General features: G+C 45.3%; 1 protein-coding gene across 13 annotated transcripts in view; it reads right to left on the reverse strand.

The window, feature by feature from the left end:
• Positions 1 to 27366, reverse strand: part of MEGF11 (multiple EGF like domains 11) — a 252033-nt gene that overhangs the window by 191494 nt on the left and 33173 nt on the right. The window contains exon 2 of one of the 13 annotated variants that reach the window (XM_050309796.1): positions 6773 to 6963. The exons of the other annotated variants lie outside the window; for them this stretch is intronic. The gene's annotated coding sequence lies outside the window, so the exon portion shown is untranslated. The remainder of the gene's footprint in view (positions 1 to 6772; positions 6964 to 27366) is intronic. 13 annotated transcript variants of the gene reach the window in all.

A 27366-nucleotide genomic window follows, 5' to 3' on the forward strand; every position in this document is an offset into this window, starting at 1 on the left:
GTGCTCTGGGTTCCCTCCACTGGCACCTCACACAATTAGTGAGGGAGGCAGGAGACAAGAATTAACATGTCATTAACATGGCTTGGGAAAGGAAAGAACAAGAGCAAAAGTCAGAGAGCTGCCCAGTTTAGAGGGAAGACATCAGGTACAAAGAGCACACCAGAGTCCCAACTGCTGCAGAGCCCTCACGACCCCCCCTCCCACTCTCTGAGCCATGATTGCTCCGTTTTCCATAACTGGGTGAGGGGCTGATTTCAGTGGGATCTGAACATCCAAATCTCTTCTGTTGCTTTAACTTTCTAAGCTCTAAAATACACCAGTGTGAGGTGCAATGGCTGCAGTGAACACTGTTCCAGTTCCATGGAGAGCTGTGGTGGGAACACCCTCCCAGGCTGACTTCTGGAGTCACTGGGAGCTGGGCTAGGGCAAAGCAGGAAGAAATAATGAAGTCAGAGCTCCTCAATCTATCAAACGTTGTTTTTTGAAGCTCAGGATTGTTCCTTCAGTGACCTCAGTGGAAAAGTGGGTCAAAATACCAGAGACATGTCACTAGGCAAGGAATCTGGGCAATTCCTTTAGTTGTGGCTAATGAAATATGTTTATCAAGACAAGAGTGTGTGTTTAATCACACTGGCAAAGATTTAAGCCCTGGTGCTGGTTTAGCAGAGTGGGTTGGGCTGAGGTGGTTTAAATTCCACCAGAATTCTGCATCCTGTGTTTTCTGCAGGTCAGCACTGAGCCCTCAGCCACAGCCACCAACAGCAGCAGGCTTTGGAACCTCAGGTGGAATTTAGGACACACACATTCCCAAAGCCTCAGTATCTTCCACAGGGGAAGAGCACAGGTCACCCTGCCAGGTGCTTTGAAAATCAGCTCAGCACAAACTGAGAGGTGAAGAGATACCAAAGCAACAACGTGCAAACATGTCTGGCATTTCCCATCCACTCTGTGAGATCACCACCAACACACACAAGGAGATGCAGACACAGGATTTTGTTACACAAACTCCAGGAGCCCCCCGTGCAAAGCACAACTACCAACCCAAAGAGCTGTTATTCACTACCACACTGAATTGCCTTTTCTTAAATAATTGAAGAGTTAATCAATAGTCCAGAAGAAATATAATGAAAATATTACATTAACAACACCTAAAAACATTGCTGATCCGGTGCCCAAACCCAGAAAATTGCTGGCTCCTTTTCAGGAAGGTCAGCTTGGAAAAAGATTATCTGTGATTTTCTGCCCATAATTTCGTACTTGTACTCAACTACCAGTGTAAATTTGGAAGGCAGCCCTTTGAACAGTTGGCCCTTGAAGTTATTAATCCAGACTCAAGCCCCCTGAAAGCCTCGTGCTCCTCACAATGCCCAAGCCCTGGGCTGCTCTTCCAAGCCCTGCCAGCCCGGACAGGGGATGGCTGATGTTCCAACAGCACTGCCTGCCAAAAGCAAGTTGGTGTTGGCAGGATTTGAGAGCAAAATCCTGGGCCACTGAAGTATTTCAACACAAAACAACGTCCTGCAAGCTGAGAGATCCTCCTGGGGCAGCTTTCTCTGAACCCTCTCCATTAAAACACGGTAAACAAGGAAAGTCAGGAGGAGCCACTCTGTGCATTTGGCTGCTCAACCCTCTGCCCTGATCCCACCATCCCAGAGCTCCAGGAGGGATGGCCAGGGAAGGCAGGCAGGCTCTGACATCCCCTCTGCTGATCCCAGTCCTCAGTGGAAGGTTAAAACTGCTGAAGCTGGGTGGGGAGTTGTTTGCTCCTGACTGAACAGTGCATTTATTTTTATATATATTTATATTCCCTACCCCGTGAATATCCCCGAGATGCCTCCACAGACATTCCTCCAGAAGAGAAAGGAGCTGACACACATGAAAAAAACTCAACTCCTGAGAAGCCAAGTGAGTTTGAAGTGAGCTCACACACAGCCATGCACCCACCCACCCCGTGTGCCACACAAAAAACAACTGCAACGCGTTCTTCCTCAGACACCTGGAGAGCCACAACGGCCTCCTGTCCCCACAACACCCAGGATAAATAAACCAACCCAGCCACGCCCAAGTGGGCAACAACATGCTTCTAAATATTTAGTTAAAAGAAAAAACCCAACCATTCATTCCAAGTGAATTTCTCACAGAGTTTAAAGAGCGCTCATGAAGTCGACCTGAAACCAGCAATGAAATCAGGGGGTGTTCAATACACACACAGGGAAATAAATTAACCGTGATTCTCTGAAAGTCAGGGGAAGGGAAAAAACAAAAAAAAAAGTGGTTTGAAAATGTAGAATATCTTTCATGGTTATATATTCTTTTAAATTACTTCTATTTGTCAAGAACAATTGGCCCCTTCTTTTTGTCTTCATTTATCTCGGTGGAAAATAAAATGGAACAAACAGCAAAAAAGTCCCAAGTACAGCGAACAGCTGAGCCAGGGACAAATTAAGTAACACAGATTGATGGCTGTTGATCTCCAGCAGCACCATCACATCCCAGTGCTACAGCCCAGATTTCATTTAAAGGCCCTTCTCTCCTTTTCCAAACAGTGCAGTATTCCTGGGAGAGGGCTGATCTGCAAGCCTGGGAGCTGCACTGAGAATCCAGGCTCAGTTTTCCCAGTTTGGCTTTAAAGGTGGTGGATTCCTTGAACTTTTGAGGTATTGAGTGAAATAAAGCAAAACCAAACACTGGGATAAAATGAACACTGAAACAGAAGATGTATTTTTTAAAAGTGCTGCTTTTTATCTTCAGTATCTTTATAAAACAGTAAGGAACCAATGTTTGCTACCTCTGCATCTCCACCTTTGGACCCCAATGGTCCAGTATGCCCAGCTGTTCTCCTGGAGGTTTTCCCAGAGCTTTATCCTCCCTGGTATTCCCTGTTACAGCAGCACATGGATGTCCCCCTTCCCACATTCCATCTTCCTCTCAGCCTCTTGCAGTCTTCATCTAAGAGTTTTTAACTTCATAGATATTGAAGGCATTGCTAGCCCATACAGAATATAAATTTTTCTACAGATGTCTGTTAAATATAAATCTTAAATCAATGTTTACATTTCTAATGGCTTAAGAATTAGAGTGGTCACTTAAAAACTGCCAATTTTACTGGAAATAAAAGAGGTTTCCTCAGAAGCTGCAACAGTCCTTTGTGCTTTCCTGTGTTTCTTACAGGACATTTGTGGAGTGGCATCAACACTGGAGGGCTGGTATCTGCTTCAATCATCTCGAAGCTAAAAGCCTCAACTTTGGGGCCCACAAAATGTGCCCGATTTTCAGAGTCCCAATCTCTGTCTGAGAATCAGGGTGGTCACTCAGCTGCCTGGTTAGAAACTCCTGGATCTGGGCATCCACCAGGGAAAATGGGCTGAGCAGATGTGCCCTTCTGGAGGACACAGAGCTGTGCCCCAGAGAGGTCACGGTGTGGGAAGGTCTTTGCAATCCCTGCTGGTCATTGCTGTGAGGGGGAAAAAGCTGCAGAATATCGCTGCTTAACTATCCACCAGCTGCTTGCCAGGCTCACAGTGCCTAAAGCTCTTCTCCCAAAACGCCTCTGAGGGAGGCTCAGGCTCCACGGGAAATGTGAGGTCATTTCTGTCCCAGCAGGGCAAGGCTCAGACCCCAAATCCCTCTCCATGCCTTGACACCTGCAAACCAGGACAGAGAGTGCTCCCTGGGGCTCGGGGAGAGCTCTTTGAGAAGTAAAATGTCTTAATCCAGACTTAAAGCTGCATTTCTCGAGCACCCACCACTGAGTGGGGACCCTGAGCACAGAGACAGGCCCAGAACAGCCTCCCCTGCAGCACCCCCTGCACCTCACTGAGCCAGGGCTGACAGGGGCAAAACATCCAGGTCTTACAGTGCTGGCCCTGTTTGCTGCTCCCTCAGGAGCAGAGAAAGGAGGAGACTGTGGCCAAAACACCCAGCAGAGCCAAACAGTCCTCCAAAACACCCTCACCTTTCCAGGAACCATCACAGCCCCTGCTGGAGCAGTAACTGCAGAGATAAATGAGAACATGACCCCAGCCTTATTTAATTTTCCATCACTATGCAAAGCTCTCGACTCTGCTGCCTCCATGACCTGCTTCATCTATTGTTTATTTCTTTTTTTTTTTTTTTTCTTTTCTTTTCCAGGAAATTGTTCATTAAGGATAAGAGCACCTGGCTTACAGTAACAGGGCACTGTGCAAAACACACAGGGAGGAACAGTCACCAATAAATCCCACACAACTGAGGGGCTGCAGGGCAGCATCGTGGGCAGAAGAGAGGAAAGGAAATGCAAGGGCCAAAGGATCTACTGGTGTAAATGGCTGAAGTCCACTGAGTTCACTGTGCCAAATAGAATCTGGAGAGGATTTGGATGTGCCAGCTCAGTGTGGTGCAGATGGAGCTGGAGCTGCTCTGGTTAGAGCAAGTGTTTGCTTCCTGGCAGGAAAAGAGGAGCTGGAAAAATCCCGACGGACAAAACCAGACCTGAACAAACTGGTGCCTGCAACTACCTTGGCTTCCTCTTCCCCCTCTTCCTAAATTTGACACTGAAAGCTTATTTAAGTACTCTGAGAAAAGAAGGTCAACAGCAAATTATAACAGACTTTATGGGGCAATTTTAGAGCTAAATTTCCATCATTTTACAGGTGTACTAATTAAAGGTTTTTTCAGAAGGTAAGACAAGCTGTGAGCTGAGACTCTCTGAGCAAACACCCCTTACAAATATCCTACTAAACAAAACCAATCCTGAGTCCTCCTCTCCACAGTGGGTACACAAGGCTGGCAGGAAACAAAGAGGTGCCCCATTTTCCTCTCCTCCCCCATCAGATGCAACTTCAGGACAGTTAATAAAAAAGGCATAAGCCTTGTGGCTTTTGGTCTGGTTAGCACCAAACTTGTGGAAAACTTGTATTTTTAAGCCTGAACTAATAACCTTGGTCTCTCTCCAGAGCACAGCAGTGAAGGTTTTCTGGTAATGAAGGTTTTCTAAGGTCCCCTCTGTCCATCTGCCCCTTCTTCAGGTACCTTCAGGTACATGGCATTGCTTCTTTCCATGGATTTCCCTTCTTCAGACAGGGAGAAGCCAAACCATAGCTCATCTCTTCCTAAAGCAACACTCGACATGACTTCAAAACACAACCCCAAAGTATTTGAATAAATCCTCAATAAATCCTCAATAAATCCTCAATTACTGCTTCACATCCTGGACCCTTCAAAGAGCTCCTCACACTGATTTCTGAGGGATGTGTTGTTAATACACCTTGAAATACCCTTTGGATTTTCCACCAAGTGGAGGAATCAACCCCCCTCACCCCGAGCCAAAGCAGACAGAGCCACAGAGGGAGAGGGGCAGATGTTCTGGTTTGTTTGTTTGTTTGTTTGAGTTGGGAGCCGCCCACCAGCCCAGACATTCCTTTCTCAGCCCTTTCCATTCTCTGATTTGCTAACCAGGCACTCAAGCAGAAGGTGGGAGCAGCAATGAGTAGGTGGGAACCACAGCAGGCAGAAGTTCTAAGAACGTTACTCGAAGAGCTTGAAAATCGGAAAATTGCAAATTGATTTTTAAAAATTACAGTAAACTAATAATTTTTCCAGACTTTTTTTTTTTTTTTTTAAACTGATTCTGATGAGATTTTTATATTTTCTCTGTCTTCAAGCTCCTTCTCAGAAGGGTATGGTCAAAATAACCCCTTCAGACCTTCAACATCTCAATGAAAACAGGCACAAAAAGGCCAAAGCTGGAAATCTGGAGAGGGGTTTAGCTCTAAAAGATGTTCACACTTCCCAATTTAAATAACATATTTACTGGGAATATCTCACCTTATTACCAGGAATTGAAATTTCAGGCAACTGAACAGAATAATCACATACACAGACTTTAAAAACCAGGCTTTTCATGTTAAGTATAAGCAATTAAGGGTAAGAGTAATGTTTCCTAATTATGTCATTGATCTCAATTCCTTTTCATTTTCCTATGAAAGCACTGCACTTACATAAGACACATCTGAGGTTGTTCCTGCTGCTCAGATCCACATTTGTTCCAATCAAATATTCACCTCATGACTTGTTTGCTTTTTTTTTTAGTTTTTGCCTTCCCATGAAATTTAAATTTGGGAAGTGGGAATGTATCCTTAACTTTGAAAAAAGTACTGAAAACTCATTTAAAAAATAAAAAAATAAAAAGTCCTAGGGAACTGTGGGAAATTGTGTCTTAGGCTGGCCTACTAATTAAAATCAACTCTGCCCCATTATTTCAGATGTATCCGCCTCCAGATCTTAAACCTTTTCCCGGTGAGTAAAATCGGGAGGGGGGGGGGAAAATCCCAAATCTCTTCCCTCTTTCATGTGGAGCCACATGGAACACACTTCTCCAGCTCCCTGAGTCCATTAAAGCATCACCTTTGAGAGCAGATGCTCAGCCAGGCCCGGCAGTGACCGGGGGAGGCTCCAAGTGCCACAAACTCCTCGTGCCCAAAGCACCCCCGGCACGGCCACTTTGGATCCCTCCCCGCCGGGACCACCCCCCAGACCAGCAAATCAATCAGATAATTAACAGATGCTGTGCTATTGCTCAGAAATCCTGCTGCAACTTCTCTGCCTTTGATCAAGCCGAGCTGACTGCTAATGACATTTAATGTTAATTAATGAAAATACGAGCGATAGAAAGTGCTTCGGAGAATTATCGAATTGTGGACTTAAAAATGAAGTCTGTAATCAGTGTAGCTTCTGTTTAGATGGATGGCTATTGTTTAGGACACTCTGGGAAGACACTGGGATAGTGAGTCACCTTTAGCTCCAGTTTCTCTTGCCTTGCAGGACCACTTGGAGCAGATGAGCCACGTCATGAATGATTCCAGACTCCAAAGGCTGCAGGTAAATCCTCCCCCAGCTCTGGGACAGCACCAACAGATTATTTGATGAAATTCACTTCTCTTTTGACAATGGGTGACTGACAGCAAACCAGCACGGCTGAAGTTCCTGACAAAATAAATAAGTGGGGGGGGATTAAGCAGAGATTTCAAAGGAATGACTGCAATCCTTAGGGAACAGCTATTACAGGAGGCAAAGGATTTCATCAGCTCCTCAATGCAACACTTTGTGCCACCACTCACTTTGCCCGCCTGAGACCCCAGACACTGAGAAACGTCTGCATCTAAAAATACTCCCATTTGATGTAAGGTGTCTAAGAAACTTTTCCTGATTGTCAGGAGGTGAAGGGAACATTTTCATTACTATAAAACGCCGTGGGATTCACCAGAAACATCGGGTCTGGTTTAATGTGGCTGGGCCTAAACTAGAAAAGAAGAGTGGAATAAATGTGTTGTATCAACACCCACATGGCAGCTTCTACAGTTAACAGTCATGTCAATTAGCTCCCATTTCCCAAGACATTAGGGCTTTGGGAAATAGATACATATAAAAAATTGGGAAATACATATCCTAATGCTCCTGCTTAACATCAGCTACATACAGTAACTGAGCCCCTGGGTTTGGTGAGAGTACTCTAATCCCAGAATCTGACTTGCAACAGCCTTTTCCAATACAGGTGAGTGAAAAAGGAACACCTGTCATATTTTCTCTCTAACAGCCACACAGAGCAGCTTTGCAATATTCAGGAATTGTCAATATTCTTAGAGCAGCTCCATTAATCCCACACAGGATCAGTGTTCAGTGGCACGCTCTTGTCACTGCGAGTGGGGAACACTGAACTGAGAAGTAAACTGAGGTTTGCAACGACCTAAATTCCTGGGAAAAACAGGAGACACACAGAGGGGAATAATAATAATAATAATAATAATAATAGTAATAATCCTGCTTCATGTCTCCGAGTTTGGTTTATTTTGAAACTGCTGAGAGCAGAACGTTGGCTAAAGAGGTGCCACTTGTTCCTGCCCCAGATGTGAAGGAGCTGGCTGTGCTCAATGCCGAGTGATTAATGATTGCCTGTAATCAGCCCTGAAAATCACTGGCTTTGAGTGACACAATGATCCCGTGACATCACACAGCCCCACATCTGAGGCTTGTTCTGGGACACACTGCTCCTCCTGCTGCCGTTTTTGGAGCCCTGAGTGGCCTCCAAAAAAAAAAAAGGGCTTTATGATGTTCATGAATAAACAAGTTTTCACGTGAGAGAGGTTTCTATTTCCTTCTGCCAAATTTATTTTCCTGTTCACTCCTGACCTCTCCCATCCCACTCCACCTTGCAGAAACACTGCCTTGTGCAAATGGTCTGAATTTTCCCATCTCTGCACAAAAATACCTCATTGAATCAGCACTGGAAGCCCTGACCAGAACCAGACCTCCCTTCTCTGTCACATCCACATGAGCCTCCACCTCCCAGCAAAGATTCCCACTGTTAGTCCCTGCCTGTGCATTTGTTTTATTAAGTTTCTTGCTGTTATTACAGTCCCCCAGGTCACCCAGTTCTTCCTCTGTTAAAACCCAGTCCATCTTGGTCCTGAGAAGCTCCTAAATTAAACATGGAATGCCAATCTAGCAAGCAAGGGACTGGCAAGAGCTCTGACACCCCTTAGTTTTCCCAGATGAAAATCCCACAACATAATAAATGAGGAGAAAATGGGGGAAAAAAAAAAAAGGATTGTAGATCCAAACATTCAATTTTACAAATTCTCCTTGATCACATCAAGCTGTCTGTAACCATCAAAAGTTGACCCCTAGAAAACAAATACAATTTCTGGGTTCATATTAATTAGAGGCTAAGGAGGATTGATTTCCTTGTGAATAAATAGCTCATAATTGGATATAAACCAGTAAAACTGAGCTGGATCAAGCTGCCCAGGAGCAGCACAGGGCAGGTGGTGTGAGCTGAGGACCACGGACAGGAGGTGCCTTGGAAGGAGATGATAGTTGAAGTCTTAGCAAAAGATGGAACAACATGGTAACTGTCAGAGCAATTTTCCACATGGGTGGTTTAACACCCGAACTATTGCTTGTTTTTGAGGCAGAACCATTCCCAGTTTCAACAGGAGATGTGTCATAAACACTGTTTGCCTCAAGAGCCAGGCACGGAGGTGGGGACTGAATGAGCAAACAGGAGTTCCTTAAGAACACAAAAATCAAGAGGCTGGTTCGTTTTCTGCAAACATCTGGGTTGTAAATAACTGTAGGCTTCATAGACATGATCATCAGACTGCTCTCACTTAATGTCATAAAGACTGAGGTATTAATTTTAATTAAATGGGACCGTAATTTCCAGCTCTGCATGTGAACAGAATCTTCCTCTGTTACCTGGTACCTGAGGAATGCAGCAGCAATGACAACACTCCTATGGCATCTCATCTCATCTCCTATCTCCTACTTCTCCCAGGAAAAACTGTCTAAACAGCTTTGTTTGTCAGGTATTTTTAAAGGTTTTTCATAGTTCAACAGCAGTGCACAAAGAAAGTTTCATTTCAAAATAAAAAAAACCCAGACAACTTATTTATTATATTAAGTTTCCAGATTCAAAACAGCTCAGTTGTTTTCATGGTCTAAGAGAAATCTAAAACAAATTGCGAGGTGTAAAAGAATAATTTGTTTCCAATGGTTAATCCTTCAAAAAGCCACGGGGAAAGCGGCTCAGGATGCAGAAATCATTAACGGCAGAGTGATTGCTGAGCTCTGCTCCTAGAAACAAAGAAATCAGGCTTCAGCTGCTCCCAGGGCAGGTGAGTCCTGGCTGACCCCCAGGGAGGGCTCTGAAAAGGCTCATTCAGAGCCCAATCAAACTGCTGGGGTGGGAAGAGAAAGGTCGAGTATAATTTTCTGGAAAACACTCTTTAAATGGTTCCAGCCACGCTTTCCTACCCAATGTCCTTTCTTCAAGCTGTTTGGATTCCTAACGGGTTTCATTCCCGTGGAACTGCCCTGAGAGGACCAAGTGAGTCACTCCCAACCACTGCAGTGCCCAGGAGGGTGAAATCCCAGCCCCTGGTAAAAATACCAATGGACACAGGGCAAAGAAAGCACCAACCAACCTCTAGGGGGAAAAAAACATCCTTCCAGAAGCCTAAAGTGTCCCAATTTCCAGCCACGATCACTCCATGACCTGGCTTGTGACGCAGAACCCTCAGGACACTCAGTGCCTATAGATTTGTTTGCAAAACATTGGGCAGAAGAAATACAGCTCTTAAAGTGGCAACACTGACTTGGGTTCTTTTCCTTTCCTCAGAAGGAACCCTGCAGACCATTAAAAAAAACCAAGTCCAAGTGTATAAACTATTTCTGTCTCTGCTGTGGGTGATAAACCAAAAAGTTCTCAGGTACCAGGCCAGGGGGAGGGAACAGGGACAAAGAAATGAGGGGACTGCAGGTAATTGCAGCACTTATTCCGATTACATGCAGATCACCAATGAACTCTTTTGCCACTTGCTTTCTCCTCTGGGAAATCTCACTTTCTCAGCTTTAATTTAATCATGGGGAAAATATGTCAAGTATTGATTATAACTAGAAACCGAAGTCTACTACAAGCATGTACACATTAACACCACCACTCAGACATGACCTGGAAGGAATCCTCTGTTTGTCTTTCTTCATCCTGATTCCCACTTCTTCAACAGACTGTCTCACAGAGAACAGCATGTTCAAACTTGTAAACATCAGCTCTGGTGATGAAAAGTCCAGGAGGGAGTTTGCTAAAGCACTAAATTTACGTTGCTTGTGATGCTAAGTATAACTAACAGGCACATCTCCCAGCTCTGAGAGCAGCACACAATGCAGCCCCGAGGAAGGGCTGGGCATCAGCACGGACTGCAATTTATTGCAGGTGGAAATAATATTCCAGTCGAGTCCAGAAGTGAGAGAAAACGGTGCTGTTTGCCTGTGACCCTTCAGAAATAAAGGAAACGAGTGACACACGGGCACAATGCATGAGATGGCAAAGCAGGGACAGGAAATTAAGGATGGAAGATTCTAAAGATGCCCCCCTGACCGCCCAGGCCACACTCTGCCCTTTGCTCTTTTGTCTGTGCCACACTCCCAGTGATGTCACATTTTGAAACCCATCAGTGTTAGAGAAAGGCAAGATGTGGTTTCACAGCCTCGAGAAAGTTCTCAAGATTTCAGAAACTTTGCCATTCTGCTCTGAAGCTAATTCAGATCTGGGAGGGAGAAGCAACAGGAATGCTTTGCCACACACCTGTCTGTAATAGTTTATATTCTATATTAGTACAATAGTTTATATTCTATATTAGTACAATAGTTTATATTCTGTATTAGTACAATAGTTTATATTCTACTGCAGCCCCTGCATTTAGAGAGGCAGAAGCTCAAGCCCCTTCCCTCGGAATCCCTGCTCCCACTGCTGTGTCCATGGGACAGAAACCCACGGAGCACAGCTGGGTCTGGAATTCCTGGTACAATTTGCAGGTCAGAACACACAGCAGGGTTTTTTTGTGCTTTATCTTTAGCCCTGTCTAATTTAAGGTCACAAGAGTCTTAGATGGAACTTCAAAGCAAATAACCCCATGTTTCCAGAACCTCATTCCAACATGGGATGCTCTGTGCTTCACTGAAGGCATTCTAGAGTTCAGGAGTTCTAATTACACTAAGTTCTTTAGGAGTTCTAATGCCCCAAGTTTGTAGAATTTTCTAATCAAACACACTGAGTATCAAAACCATCCCCCCAAAATTGCTCCAGACATAAAAGCACCGGCCACAGTCACATTATTGGACTTCACAGACCTGCTGGAAACCTCCTGGAATAACAACCATTTTCACTCCAACCACTCCAGTCACCTGGAAGAAGAACTAGAGGAGGTTCCTGAATATTCTGCCCGTGTTTTTGGTTGGAGTTACCAAGTAATGACATTGTTAGAGAGATTAATGGTGGAGCTTAACTGCTCCTCCAGCACCTGTCCAGTCCACGCCTGACAGCAGAAGATAAATATATTTATAACACACAGCAAAGTGAATAACAAAGAGTTTATAGAGTTGTCTCTGCCAAAACTGACAAGTTGTAGCTGGCAGCTTTAATCAGCTCCCAGCTGAGCCTGGGAAATTGGAGGGAACACAGCACTGACCTTTCTGATGAATCTCTGAAGGAAGGGTAAAGTTTTGTTTACTTTTTTAATGGGAAGAGCTATCAAGTTCTGAGACCTCTGGATAAAAGGGAAGATTCCTGGGCAAGAGCACTGTACACATATTTAACAAAGTAATCACTGCTTTAGCTAAAACTGGATTTTTCAAAGAAAGGAGATGGCCTAACGTTACACAGATGAAAGAGCCTGGAAGGTTTAATGCCACAAATAAATGCCAGATGCTGAAAATGCACTAGATATGTTTTTCATATCTTAAATGTGAGAAATGCAGTGGAATATAATTTAAATTTAATTTTTACAGATCAGTGGTTCTTAAAACCACCCATTTGATTTTTATCTCAACAGGTATTCAGCTCCTACTTGTTTTATATGGAAACAGTGGGATTTTCAGCATTTGCTTCACTTGTACCAAGCAGACAAACACAAGTAATGACTAATTATTTGATCAGCTGTTTTAAAGTAAGTTATAATTTATTATCTTGCAGAGTGTATAAAGAATCTGGGTTTAAAACTCCCGAATATTTACTTTCCTAAAACTGGAAGCACGTTTGAGGATTGAGAGATCCAGCAGCATTTTTCCAAATGCTTCACCTCCTGGTTTACCCCCCGAGCCACTGCCCAAAGTGGCACCAAAAGGCACTCGTTTTTTTCTAAAAAGCCCAAACTGTTTTCTGATGAACAACATCCCATCACAAAGTGCCTGCTCTCAGTGCTGGCTCAATGGTCACTCCACGAGAGATACAGAGGACTTAGGAAGGTTGGGAAATCAGGGCAAGGCAGAGTTTTGCAGCAAACAAACTGCAAACCTTTCACTTTTTCACCACCTAATTGACTGATTGCTTTCTGTCCACTAACTTTGAAAGAAGTGAGCCCCCAGTTTTAAACCAGCAGCACACGGGGACTGCTGCAGCTCCAGAGCTCTCTGCTGACCCAGTCACTGGGAAAGCCACCAAACAATTTTTCAGCCAACGCTGAAGGAAATCAGGGATTGATTTTTGCCAGGGCTGTACAGGACAGACCTTAAAGTCCATCAACAACACTTGTACCAGTAAAGTAGCTCCATGTTCCAGTTTATTTTTTACCTTCCTTATGTTTCTACTTCAACAATTTCTACCTGGTACCTGTGGCAGACACTGGAATTCAGTTCAGGTCTGGGGTTTTCAACTTGCACTCGTCTGTCCAGCATTACAGGAACATTTTATACACAAATAATGACACACATGAAATGATACAGCCAGTCCCTTCTGACTGGCACCAGTGGAATTGTTAACTGGACTCTTTGTTTCCAGGGAAGATGGCAAAGAACCTCCCTGATGCCCAAGTGTCTCCAGGATCCCCATCAGGACAAGGCACCGAGTGCAGTTTGATCTGCCCTGCTCCAGTAAGGGATGTTCCCAGGACACATCATGGAATGGTGAGGAAGAACAGTTTGTACTTCCCTTGTGAGATGAGGCTGTGCTCAATTCCCAGTGAAGGGACATGAGGATCAAGGCCAGGCTGGATGGAGCTCAGACCAACCTGGTGTGGTGGGAGTTGGGATCGGAACGAGGCGGTGCTCAAGGTCCCTCCCAACCCACCCCACTCCTGTTCTGTGATCACAGCAGGTCAAACCACGTCAGCAAAGCCCAACTCCTGCTGCTCTCAGAGAGAGGCTGTGTTTCCCCAGCAGCAGAAAGCAGCCAGTGAGTTATATCCTCCCTGGAAGCAGCAGACAACCCACACAGCGCCGGGAAGTTTTTCCAAATTGTGATGGATAACTCCATAGCTGCTCCTGCACAACCACACAGGGATCAGCTCCAGGATTACAGGGGAACAGAAAAGCTGCATTAACCAACAAATACACGTCTGTACTACTCCAAAATTAGTATGTTGGCACTGCAGATCTGTATCCTCGTTTAGCTGAGTTACACTCGTTAAAATGTACAAACAATATTATTAATATCGTTGTGGGATATCAATCAAAACCGTTCCCAATACTTAGAGCATAATAAAAATCAACAAGTGGATTTTACACCAATAAATCTCCTTGAGTGTGGGTCAGAAATAATTTATATATATTTATAATCAATATATAAATAATTAAGGTTCTGCTTGTGGTTGAAAGGATCCCCATCCTGATGTAGAAATGCAGGAGAATTATTTCTTAAGCTGATAAAAATCACCCTATTGTCACTGTCACTGCTGGACCTGAGTACCTGTAAAACTGAAAATATGATAGAAATAAAAGGAGATTAAAAATGCCACATTTAGTCAAACCAGCAGTCCAAGTAGCTCAGATTCCTTACTATTTACATGCTGGAGGCCTGCAAGTAATCCTTGACTAGCATTTCTATGAATACCTGATTTTTCATATGAATTATGCCAAAGGTCTGGCATAATTAGGACCTCTGAGATATTCACAGAACAACAGAAAGATTTGGGTTGGAAGGAACCCTGAAATGTCACCTTGTTCCACCCCCAGGGTGGGACCTTCCATGGGACCAGGTTTGTCCAAGCCCTGTCCAGGGTGGAGGTTTCCATTCCCTGCTCCAGGAGCAGAACCTGCACCTTTATCAAGTGCTTTTTCACACCTTTCCTTCTCATCCCTGGGTAACTTTAATTTCACTGGAGCTCTGAGACAAAATAACCTGCTTGTCTGATCCCCACATTTATTGTATGGATTTCTGATCCATTTCTATTCTCAGGTAAACAACTTCTTGCTGTTCCCCACAGCCTACGAAGAGCTTTGCTGCATTTCAGAGCGTTCCTGCCACATCTGCAAAGCTCACTCAGCTGCCAGAGCAGCAACACATCCAAACTTCCTTTGAAACCCCAATTCATTGGTTACATGAACTGTGTTGTTCAAAATGCACTCAAATGCAAAGAGCTTTGTGATTTTAGTTGGACATTTCAGAGTGTTAGATCTGCTCCGAAATCAGAGCGTCCCACCACACCCTTCTCACTTGCTAAGGATGTGAGCAGATATCTTGGATCGCTTCAAGGCTTTGGTGGAACGACACCAATTCAGTGAAGCTCAGGATTTGGATCCAAGTGACTTCCATTGCAAGGAATGCACTTGGAAAAGCTCTCCTGCTGCACTCACAGAACAATCTCGGGGTTTAACACATTCCTTGGGCTGGAATAACCTCCCTGAGTGCAGGAGAGCTCCTCCCTGGTCACTGGAAGCAGAGCCAGCAAACATGATGGATAGGTCACCTCAGATTTTGCATGGAGAGCATATTATATAGAAATATAAATATATATCACTCCAGTGGCAGACTCGGCGAACAAAGGCAGTAAAATATTTCCTCTGGGTAAAATACAGCTCCCAGGAGTCAGAGAGCCTGAAGCAAAGGGTTATTTTACCCAAGACATATGCTGGAGGTTTGATTATTTGGAAGGGGGGGGATGCAGTGGTGTTGCTCTAAGATGTGGGGTTCCAATCCCTGGGATTTCATCCCACTTGCCCTTCAGAGACCTTGGAAGCAAAACTTCCTTAATGACATCAACAGGCAGGAAGGGAAATGAAAGAGAGAAGTCAAGACACCAGTACAGAACAATTCCATGTTTAATGAAACACAGGGAAGAATGATGGATGTAGATAATTACCTGCAATTTGTATCTGAGACAATCTTTTAGGGAAAAAAAAAAAACACCACGTAAGGTTTGGAAAGTCCAAGGTGAGATTCCAGGAGGTGGAATTAATGGTGGGCAAAGCAATCAGCACCTCTGGGCAGGGGAAGAGGAAAGTGTTGGGCAGAGTTTCAGGGTTACCTGTGCTGACTTTTAGGACAGTCCAGCTCTCCTCAGGACAGCTGGAGGAAAACCTCCTTCTGCCTGAAGGTCTCAAAGAGCAAGGAAGGAAAAGGATTAAATCAGGGAGAAATTTTTTAAAAATTAAGAGAATACTGAAATGGAAACTTTGGAAGGACACAGAATTCCAACTGAGTCCATCCATTATCCAGAGCCCCAGGCAGAGCCCAGGAGAGCAGGAACTGAGCCTGGTACCTGTTACACCTCCTGTTAAACAACCCACTGAGCCACTGCTGCCTTCTGGTGTCCAAACAGCCTGAATTTTGACATTTGCACCTCTGCCCCCACACCCTGCAGCAGATGCTGCTCCAGAAAGGCTGAGGAGCAGAGCTGACTGGTTAGGCCAGCCTGGCACTGGTTAGGCCAGCCTGGCACTGGTTAGGCCAGCCTGGCACTGGTTGGGCCAGCCTGGTACTGGTTGGGCCAGCCTGGCACTGGTTGGGCCAGCCTGGCTGGGCACAGCTGGATACTCAGCCAGGGCTTTATGGCATCTTGGGCACATCACAGTGCTGGGATTCCAAGCTGCAAGGGGGCTGGGAGGGAAGCATTCCCAGGCACAATTCCATGCTCATGTCCAGGGATTCTCCACGTGCTGTAAAACAGATCCCAAGGCATGGAGTGGTGCATCTGACTCATCAAAGTGTGGAAGAAGCCAAACACTATTAGAGCATTTTCCTCTCTGGGGAACTTTACAAAAAAACCCAAGAAAATCAGTTAGGGCAGAGGAGAAAATAACAGCACAAATATTTCAACCTTGGAAGTGTCCTATTCGTGTATTTCCAACTTCTCTTTCTATGGAATGACTTGCATACAAATCCAAGAGAAAAGAACTAGACTGAGCAGCTTCTGAACATACATACAGAGGTTTGGGGTTTTTTCCCCTCTTTTTGAACTAAAGGAATGAAAGGACTACATTTTGAGGGGTTTCTTTTTTTCTTCCTAAAGCAGAGATTTACTCCCTGCTGTCTGGAGAGCTCCTGATAGAGTCACCTCAAATGCCGAAGCCAATTTAGGTACAATGGGAAAACAAGGACTGGAATGCTTAGAGAGGAAATCACCCACAGAGGGTGAAGGATGGAAGAATTTGATAAAACACTCAGAGAGAGATGACTTAGGGTGTGACCTGGGTGAGGAGGCTGAGCCAGGATGAATTGTGTCCACATCCTCTCGTCTCACACACTAATATTCCCCATTCCTGGGAATATGTGCACATGAGAAACGGTGCCCACCCCTCGGGGGAAGGTGCTGAAAAGGGAGCAGGTTGTGATTGGAGAGGCTCAGATCCTGCTCTCAGCCAGATCACAATCAGCAGACTCAGTCCTGCTTTGTTATTATTTACCTGCTGCAGCGAGCAGGACTGAGGGACGGGAGGAGAACTCCACACAGCAGCACAGGCACAGAAAATCCTTCTTTGTCCAATTAATACCAACTTCAAATGACTAACTCACTGCCTCCACCCACATAACAGAGACAAAGCTCTGTCTGCACCGCAGACTGGGACGAGATCGTTCCGTTCTCCTTTTGTCCAGCCTCAAATTTTAGTCTGGGGGAAGGAGAATGATTTCAAAAAGCAGGCCAAGGTTGCACAGCTCAGATGTTCAACCCAGCTTGTTCCATCCCCTGCCAATAGCCCTGAGGGCAGCTGAGTGCCCCAGGAGCAGAGCCCTGGTGTCCTGCACGAGCTGTTGTGGCTCCCAAGCACTGTGAGCAAGGACATCTCCAGCTCTCGGGGAGAGCATTTTTTTTTTTTTTTTTTGTTGAAAAATCATTCCTCACTGTTTGGAATGAAACCCATTATTACCAATTAACCTGCTGTGAACCCATATCACTGGCTGAATTGAGCATAATTATTCATCCATAGTAATAGCTAAAGTAAATTCTGGCAATCTCGGCTAACATTGACTTCTCCTATGGGAACGATTTCAAAGATGCCGTGTCCTTGGGTATGTTTTTAAAACCTTTTTCGGTGTTAAACTGCAACTGAAAGTGTATCATTATGACTCATTTCTTCTTGTTTTGTAATGCTGTTTTCTTTTTTTTTTTCCTTGCACAAACATCTATAACTAACTCTGCTATCAACTGAAAAATTACCTCCACTCGTTCAGAAACCTGATGTCACTTAAACAAAGTTTTAGCGTCGGGAGCCCCACGTAGGTTGTCTAAAAATAAATTTTTAAATTAGTTGTTACTTTTCATAGCTTTTTAACCACACAGGCTGATGAACCGCAGCCCTGTGAGCAAATGCAGGCATAAATCTTGGTTTGAATTTATTTCAGGTTGTCAAATGTAATTTACTAAGAGAACGTCTGCCAAAAAAGGATCCAGAGGCAAACCTAAGTTGTCATCTTAAATTAAGTGTGGTTCCTTTTTGTTAATCTTTCCACATAAAAGGTTGTAAAGCAGTGCATTAAAGATGCAGCAGTCCTCTCTCCTAATAAAAAGGCAGAGGTGGGGAACCAGAATAAAGACAGGCTGTTTCTCCAGCTGAGGGAACACGTGCTCGAAGCGGGGAAGGAAATGCTCCCCTGCTCTCGGAGAAGCGGGGAATGAACAACCTCCACATCATCCCTGTTCCACTGGCACCTCTTCTTACTGCCTCCAAACCCTTCCCCTGTGTAAAACTGTCCAAACTGATGCCCAAAGTCACCGCCTTTCAGATCCTTCCCAAAGTTTTCTGCCACAGCTCCTTTGCAACGTTGACCTGGAGCGGCAAAGCAAAAGCTCCAGCAATGAACCTGAAGCAGGACCCGCCACACAAGTGACACAACACCTTAAAACTGTGAGTGCTCTGATCACCACCTGGGCTATGCAGCTGTTCTGCCTCTCTGGTTTGCTGTTTTTCTAAAACTCTTCCAATTCCTACATCAGTGACCACCCAACCTGGCAACACCAACAGACACTTGAACACACCTTGGTCTCTTCTCCCCAGTAAGAAGAGACAGGGCAAGAGGAAATGGCCTCAAGGTGTGCCAGGGGAGGTTTAGGTGCCATATTAGGAAATGATTTCTTCACTGAAAGGGTTGTCCAGCCCTGGCACAGCTGCCCAGGGCAGGGGTGGAGTGGGAATTCTGGGGGGCTGAGGACACCCCTAATGGGCTGGTGAAGCCTTCTGGCACTGGACTTGTGTTTGCTACCCAGAGCTCCCCTCCTGAACTTGGAAATGTGCAGGAGCCAAAAGCTGAGCTCAGTTATGCAGATTTGTTAAAGTTCCTACCTAAAAAGCCCAACTTTTTAGCTGAGGCTCAGGAAAAGTGTGCTTTCAGGCCCACAGGTCACTCTTTTGGCCTTTGATATGCCTGTCAGACTCCTGTGCTGATCAAGCATCTCATCTCCCTGAGCAGGAGCTGTTTTTGGAGCCTGGTCCTTTCTATATCCCTTCTGTGGGCAGAATTTTCAGCAACAAGATCAGTCAGTGGGAGAAACGAGTGGCTACAACACTGCTGTGCCTGCAGTGGTCTGAGAGCTGGGGTTAAGCAAGTGAGAGGCACAGGCACTCTGGGTTCAGTCAGATTTATGGGCACCTCTGCTGTCCCCCTGGCTCTCTGCATAGATTAAAAGACAATATTCTACACGAGCAATTAAGATCTTATCATATTAATTGAACTGCCATTACAGCATTATCACAAGCCATCTCAGTAATCACTGGATGATAACTCCTCACAAAGCAGCTCAGTGCCCCACCAGCTGCCTGAAGAAAAGGTGGGGTTGGCACTTGGCCCTGAAAGCTCCAAATCTGCCAAAGTAACTCCTAAAACAAGGGACCTTTTTTGGCAGAAGTGAAGCCTCCCACTGATCAGCGTGTGAGGGGAAAACAGGTGGGGTGTTTATTTTATGGAAACATTTCTGAAGGTTTAAATATCCAGGCATTATGGAGAGGAAAAAGCAAAATATGAAGCTGCCACACTTTGAATATCTGTAATTATCCATCATCTGAGATCAAGAGAGAGACAGCCTTTACAGGCCATCTAAAGATCCAGGCTCTTGTTTAGGGTGGCAAGAAGGAGTTTTCCTTTACCCAGTAAAATAGAAGGCCAGTGGCATCAGCCAGACAATCCACCCTCATTTTGATAGAACGTGAATTTCTCTTGGAAGCAGAGCCTCGGGAGGGAATATCCTGGCAGACAGAGCCCTGGAGCTGTTCACCCTCCTCATCACAGCTCTGCAGTCTAATCCCAGTGTTCTGGGGCCTGGATGGGTACTGTGGATTCCTGTGCCCCGTTCCAGGGTGTGTCACAGGTCAGGAAGCAGCTTCCAAAGAGCTCTGCCCATCCCCAGCATCCCTGAATGTAACGGTGAAACCAAACCTATGGACAAGGAGGGAAATCCCAGCATCCAAAAGGGATGTTCTCTGAGAGCTCAAATAATCTACAGCCATTGATCCTGTGGGATATTCCTCACTGGGTCATGGCAGAACTGCACCAGGTGAAATGTTTTATTTAAATTAAGGATTAAAGTCTTTTTAAAGTTTTGACATCACCAAATAATATTTCCAAAAGCCCTGGATGGTGTCAAACACACCCCAACTGAGGGCTTGAAGGTTTCTAAAAGCTGTTTACAGTTGTCTTGCAACACACTGAGTTCCTGGGAAGCTCTGTGGAACTGAGACAATCGGAGTACTTAACACTTCCCAAGACTGTGAACCTGCAAATTTTCTGTCAAAATCCACTGCAGCAAACCTGTCAGCAGCTTCCCTCAGCTTTACCTCAACCACACCTACTAAAAGCACAATCCTTTTACTTTTCCAGGCTGAACCACCCATGCTACTTATTTTCATATAAAATGTTAATGTCCAACTAAAAGTGTTCAGGTAACACCCCACCTGACTGGCAGCAAAACCAACCATCTGTAAATTATCACTGCATTTTCTCCAGCTTGTCTGTAGACACCTGGCTTTTCTGTGATTCACAGAATGGCCATTATCTGCATTTTATGCAGTGCAAAATCTCCAGCTCCAGTCAAAAGCTGTTGAATTTACAACCTCAACCCCGAGCCACTGATTTGGGGACAAGAACTCCTGCTGAATAAGCCCTCCTGTTACAAAAGTGGCACAAGAGACAATTCACCAATAACAGCTGGGGAACACCAAGATGCATCAGGTCACAGCAACGATGCAAATCTCCAGTTCCTCTGGCATAGCCCAGATCAGGGCACTCAGATCCTTCCCACCTTCCCCCCCCAGAGCAGCTCCTCCTCCATCTCTCCTCTTGTTCTCTGTTATTTCCCCTATTTTCCCTTCCCCAGCCCTTTGTGCTCCCTGCCTTGCAGCCCCTTTAACTCACAAACCTCCCAGAAAACCAGACACATTTTTTGTTTTCCTGGCACTCAGGACTTTCTCAGTGCTCTGTCATCTGTCCCACCTGCCTGCAAAGGCTCCTGTCACCACTCCTGCACTGCCCAACACCTCAATGGGGAAGAATTTCTATTAACACTCCAACTTAATATGCTTTACAAACACATTTTTTGGCTCTCCTCAGCCAGGCTGAGCAGAACCATCACTCATCTCAGTTCAGCCTCTCCTGTGTTGTGACAGAAGAACTCGGGAGGTTTTCACAAGCAGTGAGAAAACCTTGAGACTGAAAAACCACACGCTCCACAGGGCTGATTGTGTTCTCCTCGAGAGAAAGGTCAGTGTTTTTTGTGGAATAATTCTCTCTGAATCCACACCAGTGATGGGAGATGAGCCTGATATGACAGGAAGAAGTTGAACACAGAACCACAGGATGCCAGAACGGTTTGGGTGGCCCTTCCACTATCCCAGGTTGCTCCAACCTGGCCTTGGACACTCCCAGGGATGCAGGGGCAGCCACAGCTTCTCTGGGCAGCCTGTGCCAGGGCCTGCCCACCCTCCCAGGGAAGGATTCCTTCCCAATCTCCCATCTCTCCCTCTGGCTGTTTGAGGCCATTCCCCTTGTCCTGTCACCACATTCTCTTGTAAACAGTCTCTCCACCCCAGAGCTGGAACAGGACCACCATTATGGGAACAGCAAGAAAACTGAAGCTGGGCAGTCACCACACAATGTAATACCTGAAAATCCCATAATGTACATTAAATTAACAGCTAAATTCCAGCAAGGTTTGCATTTCATTTTGTGCAGATTCCCCTCTTCCATAATGCATGCTGTCAGCAATCACTCTCTGTTTAATATGCATTGCAATTCCTCTCCTCTGTCACTTACTCAATATTTTTTCCCTTTCTACCAAAGAGAAGGAACGTGAAATCCTAATTTGGCTCTGGGTCGTGCAGAATCCCAGGAAATGTGTCCTCTCCTGAAGAAACCCAGGCAAGCAGAGCACCCCCAAAGGGAGGGACACAGGAGCCCAGCTGGGCTGGGAGCAGGAGAGGGATGAGGCACAGCTAAAGCTGATTGACACCCCCCCAAAGTGGTGATGCAGTCAGTGCTCCTTACTTGGCTAAAACTCTGCAGGATCCCTGACCACGAGTCCTGCAGCTCCTCCAGGGCCCTCCACAACACAACACCCAACTCTGGAGAGGCAGGAGCTGACACAGGGAGTTTTTGAGGTTATTTGTAGTTACAGAAAACACTGGAAAACCTCCTGCCTGCAAATCTGAGCTGGGAGTCATCAGAGGCTTCAGTGGAAGCATCTTCAGCCAGGCATCAGCACAGAGATCTGGGCTGGATCCAGCCCCAGAGCACAAATTCCCTGGCATTCCAATGGCCATTCCATGGAAATGCTGCATTTCCTGCTGTGCTTTCCCAGCTGCTCTTCTGCCTTAGTGTCATTAAAGTCATGGTACCAGGGACCCCAGCAGGTTTTATTCCAAAAAGCCAAGATGCCACCAAAAAGAACACGGACATCTCAGTCTCAGTCATTTTTCCTGAAGAAGGAAGAGATTTAACATCAAAAATACCATCCAGCTCTTCCATCTGACCATGGCAGATATAAGCAAACATTATTGCAGCAGTGAGCTAATACTTGTGAAGATAATGCATTACAAGTTTCAAAGCTTCACCTCAAGACTGCAGGAAGCAGGCGGTATCTGCAGCCCAGAAAAAAACCAGATGTAGTTTGATGCTTTTCTTGCTAAGAACCAACCACCATGGAAGTTTACCCTTCCCCTTCCTAATTTTTTCACTGCCATAAATCAAAAAAGTCTTGCATTTAAAAAAAAAATTGGCCAGCAATCATTCAGAGCAGACTAATTGCCTTTGCTATTTAAAAAGAACCTCTTTTCAAATGGCTAAAGTGTTGTGGTGTAAAGTAGCTATTGTACATGTGCATTAATTAATTTCCTAAGGATTTTTATTACATCTTGGTCTAATTATCTGATAGTGCCTTTCCCCACGTGTGTGAGGGTGACTTTGCTCCAGCCTGCACCTCCACTGCACTCCAGGAGCCTGCACAGAGGGAAAGCAAAGGGCTCCAGGTCTGTCTGCTCTGCTAAGGAAGCCCTCCAGCAAAATCTTTTCATTCCCAAGGGACACAAGAGATAATCTGCTCCAACATCAGTGTCCAATTTAGGCATTTTTTATACTCTCTTTCAAAGGCACCGAGAGAAAGGGAGGGAAAGCACGTGCAGAGTGCTTGATGAAACATTTCCCTTCCTCCTGAATGAAAATGCAAACCATGGGCAGCAACAGAAGGCACACAGTGCAGGCTGAAGTCCCTTCCCCTCATCTTCCACCTTTTTCTAATATTTAAAGTGTGTTTTGGCGAGTCTGACCCCCCAGCACTGGGGAGTGTTCTCTCAGGTCCTCAGATTGGGGTCTAGGGGCTGGCCAGGACACAGAGCTCCCCAACTTTCCCTCCTGAGATCCTGAAGAGTTTTCAGAAGTTCAGGAACAAGTCTCACAGTGAGTAGGGGAAATACAGAAGATAAAAACATATCCTGGTCTCTGGAAAGTACCAAAGAGATTTGCCCCACAATTTGTCTCAGGAATTTACAGTTTCCCTTTGAACTGCAGTTCCACAATGGATCATGATAAGGGTTGGAAGCCAGGGAGAGGTTCCAGTGGGACTCTCATTCCTGACAATCCATTGGGAAGAGTCGATTCACCACAGCACAGGAGAGGTGATCCCAGTTTGGAACAAACAGAAGATGTGTGCATATATAGCATCCCCAATCCAACTGGCATTAGAAGGAGAAACCAAAGTCTATCGATATCAAATGAGAAATATATAAATATATAAATATATAAATATATAAATGTCAGATTGAAGGTAAGGAGGAGATAAAGGCCTGGGAATCTGCTCTTTGGAGAAAAGGTGGCTGAAAGAGCTTGGATCTCAGTGACAGCAAGGGGGAACTTGGAAAAAGGCAGGATAAATACAGACCTTGGGAAAAAAAAAGAACTTCTGTGTGTTGGTCTTAATTTTACTCTGTTAAGGAAACATTCCAGTGAACTCAAACCTTGGCAATGATTCCAACTATCAATTTAGACTAAACAGAGCAGGTTACAGCAGTGGAAGCTCCCCTGGTTTGGGACAGTGCTCATCTGGGCAGGGATGGAGTAACTTGAGTCCAGGCTCCCCTCAGACTGCCCTGAGCTTCCTGTGGAACCATCAACAGCCTGGAATCATCAACAGCCTGGGAATACAGTGAGACTCCCCAAGGAAAACATGATCTCTGTGCTCCTGGGGGAGGGAGAGCTGGACAGACACAGACCTGCTTGTAAAGCCTCATCTGGGTTTGATGCACACAACTTGCTCCCTTTAATGTGAAATTATTACCATCCCACCAAGAACACAGTGCCTGCACTCCCAAAGTGGCTCTCTGGCCCTTCCCCCCCTCCTGTGCTGCTGCAGCACAACCTCCTGGGAGCTGCCCCGATGGATTTGAGGAGTTCACCTGAGCCAAAACCTGGCTGAGGGGCAGCCTGGCATCCTCACTGGGTGAGACACACACAGGTACTCAGGCACACCTCAAGTTTAGCTCCTTGAGCTTCTTGGCCCTGAACTGGCAGCTCAAGGAAACTCTGACTCCAGCAGACAAGTCAACAAATCCAGCAGTGCAAGGGCACTTCCGACATGCTGGAATTCTGTCCCCACCTCGTCCCAGCAACCAGCACCACTCATGTACTGCAGGGGTCTGGGTGAAGGTGGTGCACACGTGGGGGCAGGCACTCAAAGCCACTTCTCTGCTTCCAAAATACTGGTTAACCACTGGCAAAGTTTTCAGGTCCAAAACTTCCCGACCCTGAGAGAGATTCCTGCTCCCTGAGGAGCCAAAGCAGCTCAGGGCCTGCCCAGAGTGGGATGGCAAAGGAAAAGGATCCCAAACTGTGCATCATTTGCAGATATTCCCTCTGTGTCTCCCTGTATTCCAAGGGATGGCCACGTGCCCTCCCTGGCAGGGGAAAGGCAAGGGAGTAAAAATAAAACACTGCAGCACTTCCAGGGAAACTGCAATTTCCATTCTATTGATCTTCTCTGGACATCAGTGACACACTGAGTTTATCTGGAAAACTAAATTGCAGAGCGTGTTGCAGGAAGATGCTCTCGTTAAGCTTGTTTAAGTGACTAAAATTTAATTACATTTATTATTGCACTCCGAGATACAGCAAGGAAATACACATATACAGCTAAATAAGCAAATAATTTGAAGTACTTTGTAACTGTAACATATAGCACAAACTATGAGATAAAAAGGTGTCATTTTTTTAGTGGTTTGTAAGATTAACGTTTCACTGTAAATTATTATGAAAATTATGGCATCACGAAATGAAATTTTAGCTAAATTAGAATTCCCTTAATTGCAAAACCTCCAGGATCTGAGCACTTAAGTCATGCAGCAGCTTCAGATCCTGCACAGCACCTTCCAGAAAAATTCTCCCGCAGAAACCAATAGAAAAATTGATACTTAAAAAAAAAAATCACTACATAAAAATAGATTTTTAATACTCTCTCCCTGTAACTCCTGACAATAATGAAATCCAGATATTAATTTGCTTCTGTTCATAACGTACTTTGCCGCTAAAATATTTTTTGCTGACAGCAAAGATGCCAAGGAACTTCCATGTGAGTTGGGAACGAAGCCTTGGCTCCTTCCCTGGTTAATAAACAAGGCAACACTTGGATCAGCACTATTGGACACAAATGCCTGGGCTCCCCTGAGCGGGAAAATGTCATTAGGGCACAGGAGAAGATCATTCCCTGATCCATAAAGGATTATCTGCTGCTGGGATTGTCACTCAGTGCCCAGTTTCACGAAATCCGTGTTTTAAAGCAGCCCTGCAAAAAAGCCACTTTGCCCTTCAAAGTCCGAAGCAGGAACCTGAATCAGCCTCTCTGGGATCTGTGTGACGTCCCTTCAAAGAGTCAGCACCGCTCTGCTGCATCAGGATGACAACACTGGGCTCTCAGTCCCGGAAAAGCTGCTTCCCAACCCCCCCACGGACCATCCGCAAGTGCTGACTCAGCAACTGTCAGACTTTGTTCCCACCCTGCTCCGAACTCATTACTTATCTGACAGTCTAGTTTCCAATCATACATTTTTAATCACTTTTAGGAGAGCTTGTCTGTTCTGAAATCTGCTCAAAATAGCTCTTTGATTCTTCGGACTCCTGAATATCCAGACTATTTTTTCTATTTCCCTTTTTTTCTTTCCTCTGCCACCCCCCGTGCCCACCAGTTCTGCCCTTCCTGCTGCCATGCCAGGGCTCTTCAGGCAGTGTCTGGTTCCACAGGTGGGTGATGATTCCCAGGTAAAGACCTTGTTTAAGGAGCACCTTGAATTCAAATTTTCCCTTAAAATTTGAAAAGAAGTCCCCTGGAATATGGCAGAGTTTAGATAAGAATACATTAAAGATGATGTACGAGCCCAGCTCTGAATCTTTCAATAAGTCCTGTTCGGACGAGATGAGGGAGCTCTTTAAATGGATTACCTGGGAGAAGAAAAGACTTAATGCTGTGTTATCAGAAATCTATATTTCCATGTAATTTCATTATTCTGTTGCTCAGTTTCTGTAAGTTTAAGGTGCAGCCTCGTCCCCTTTCAAATCCACATGCACAGATGGCTTTTGTACCTCTGGGAAGCACTGGATGGGAAACAGCAGAATCCCAAGCAGCAAACTGAAAGCAGCACATTTTTACTAAGAAAAGGATCAAAAGAGATGTCCAGGAGGTGCCTGACAGGACAAGGGACAGGCACTTCAGGTGAGTGGTGTGGATTTGGGAACAACACTCTTGGAGCATTAAATCAGTTGGCAAAACAAGATCTCACTGCTCAGACAAACACACTTTTTAGCCCTTTGTACTGAAGACAGTCTAGCATATGCTTTAAGCCAACTGTGCAGGAATATTCCACTCCCTAATATAGCCTGGTGTGGAAAGGCTCCTCCCCGGGGTCTCCACGGCAGGAATGACACATTTGGGAAGCAGGATTTCACACCGGGGAAACCGAGGAGGCAGAAGAAGTTGCGGAGGCAGAGAAAGTTGTTTTTGTGACTTCCTCACCTGCCAATCACTCCCTAATTGATGGAATCAGGCAAATGGAACAGGTGAGTGTCTTTATGTGCCTGACTGCAGAACTAAATCGAACTGAAACTCCAGCCAAGCCGTCCAACTTTCCGTGGAGTTCACACCACGTTAA

This window comes from Myiozetetes cayanensis, unplaced genomic scaffold, assembly GCF_022539395.1.
Source record: "Myiozetetes cayanensis isolate MyiCay16 unplaced genomic scaffold, myiCay2020 scf14, whole genome shotgun sequence".
In the NCBI taxonomy this organism is placed as follows: Eukaryota; Metazoa; Chordata; class Aves; order Passeriformes; family Tyrannidae; genus Myiozetetes; species Myiozetetes cayanensis.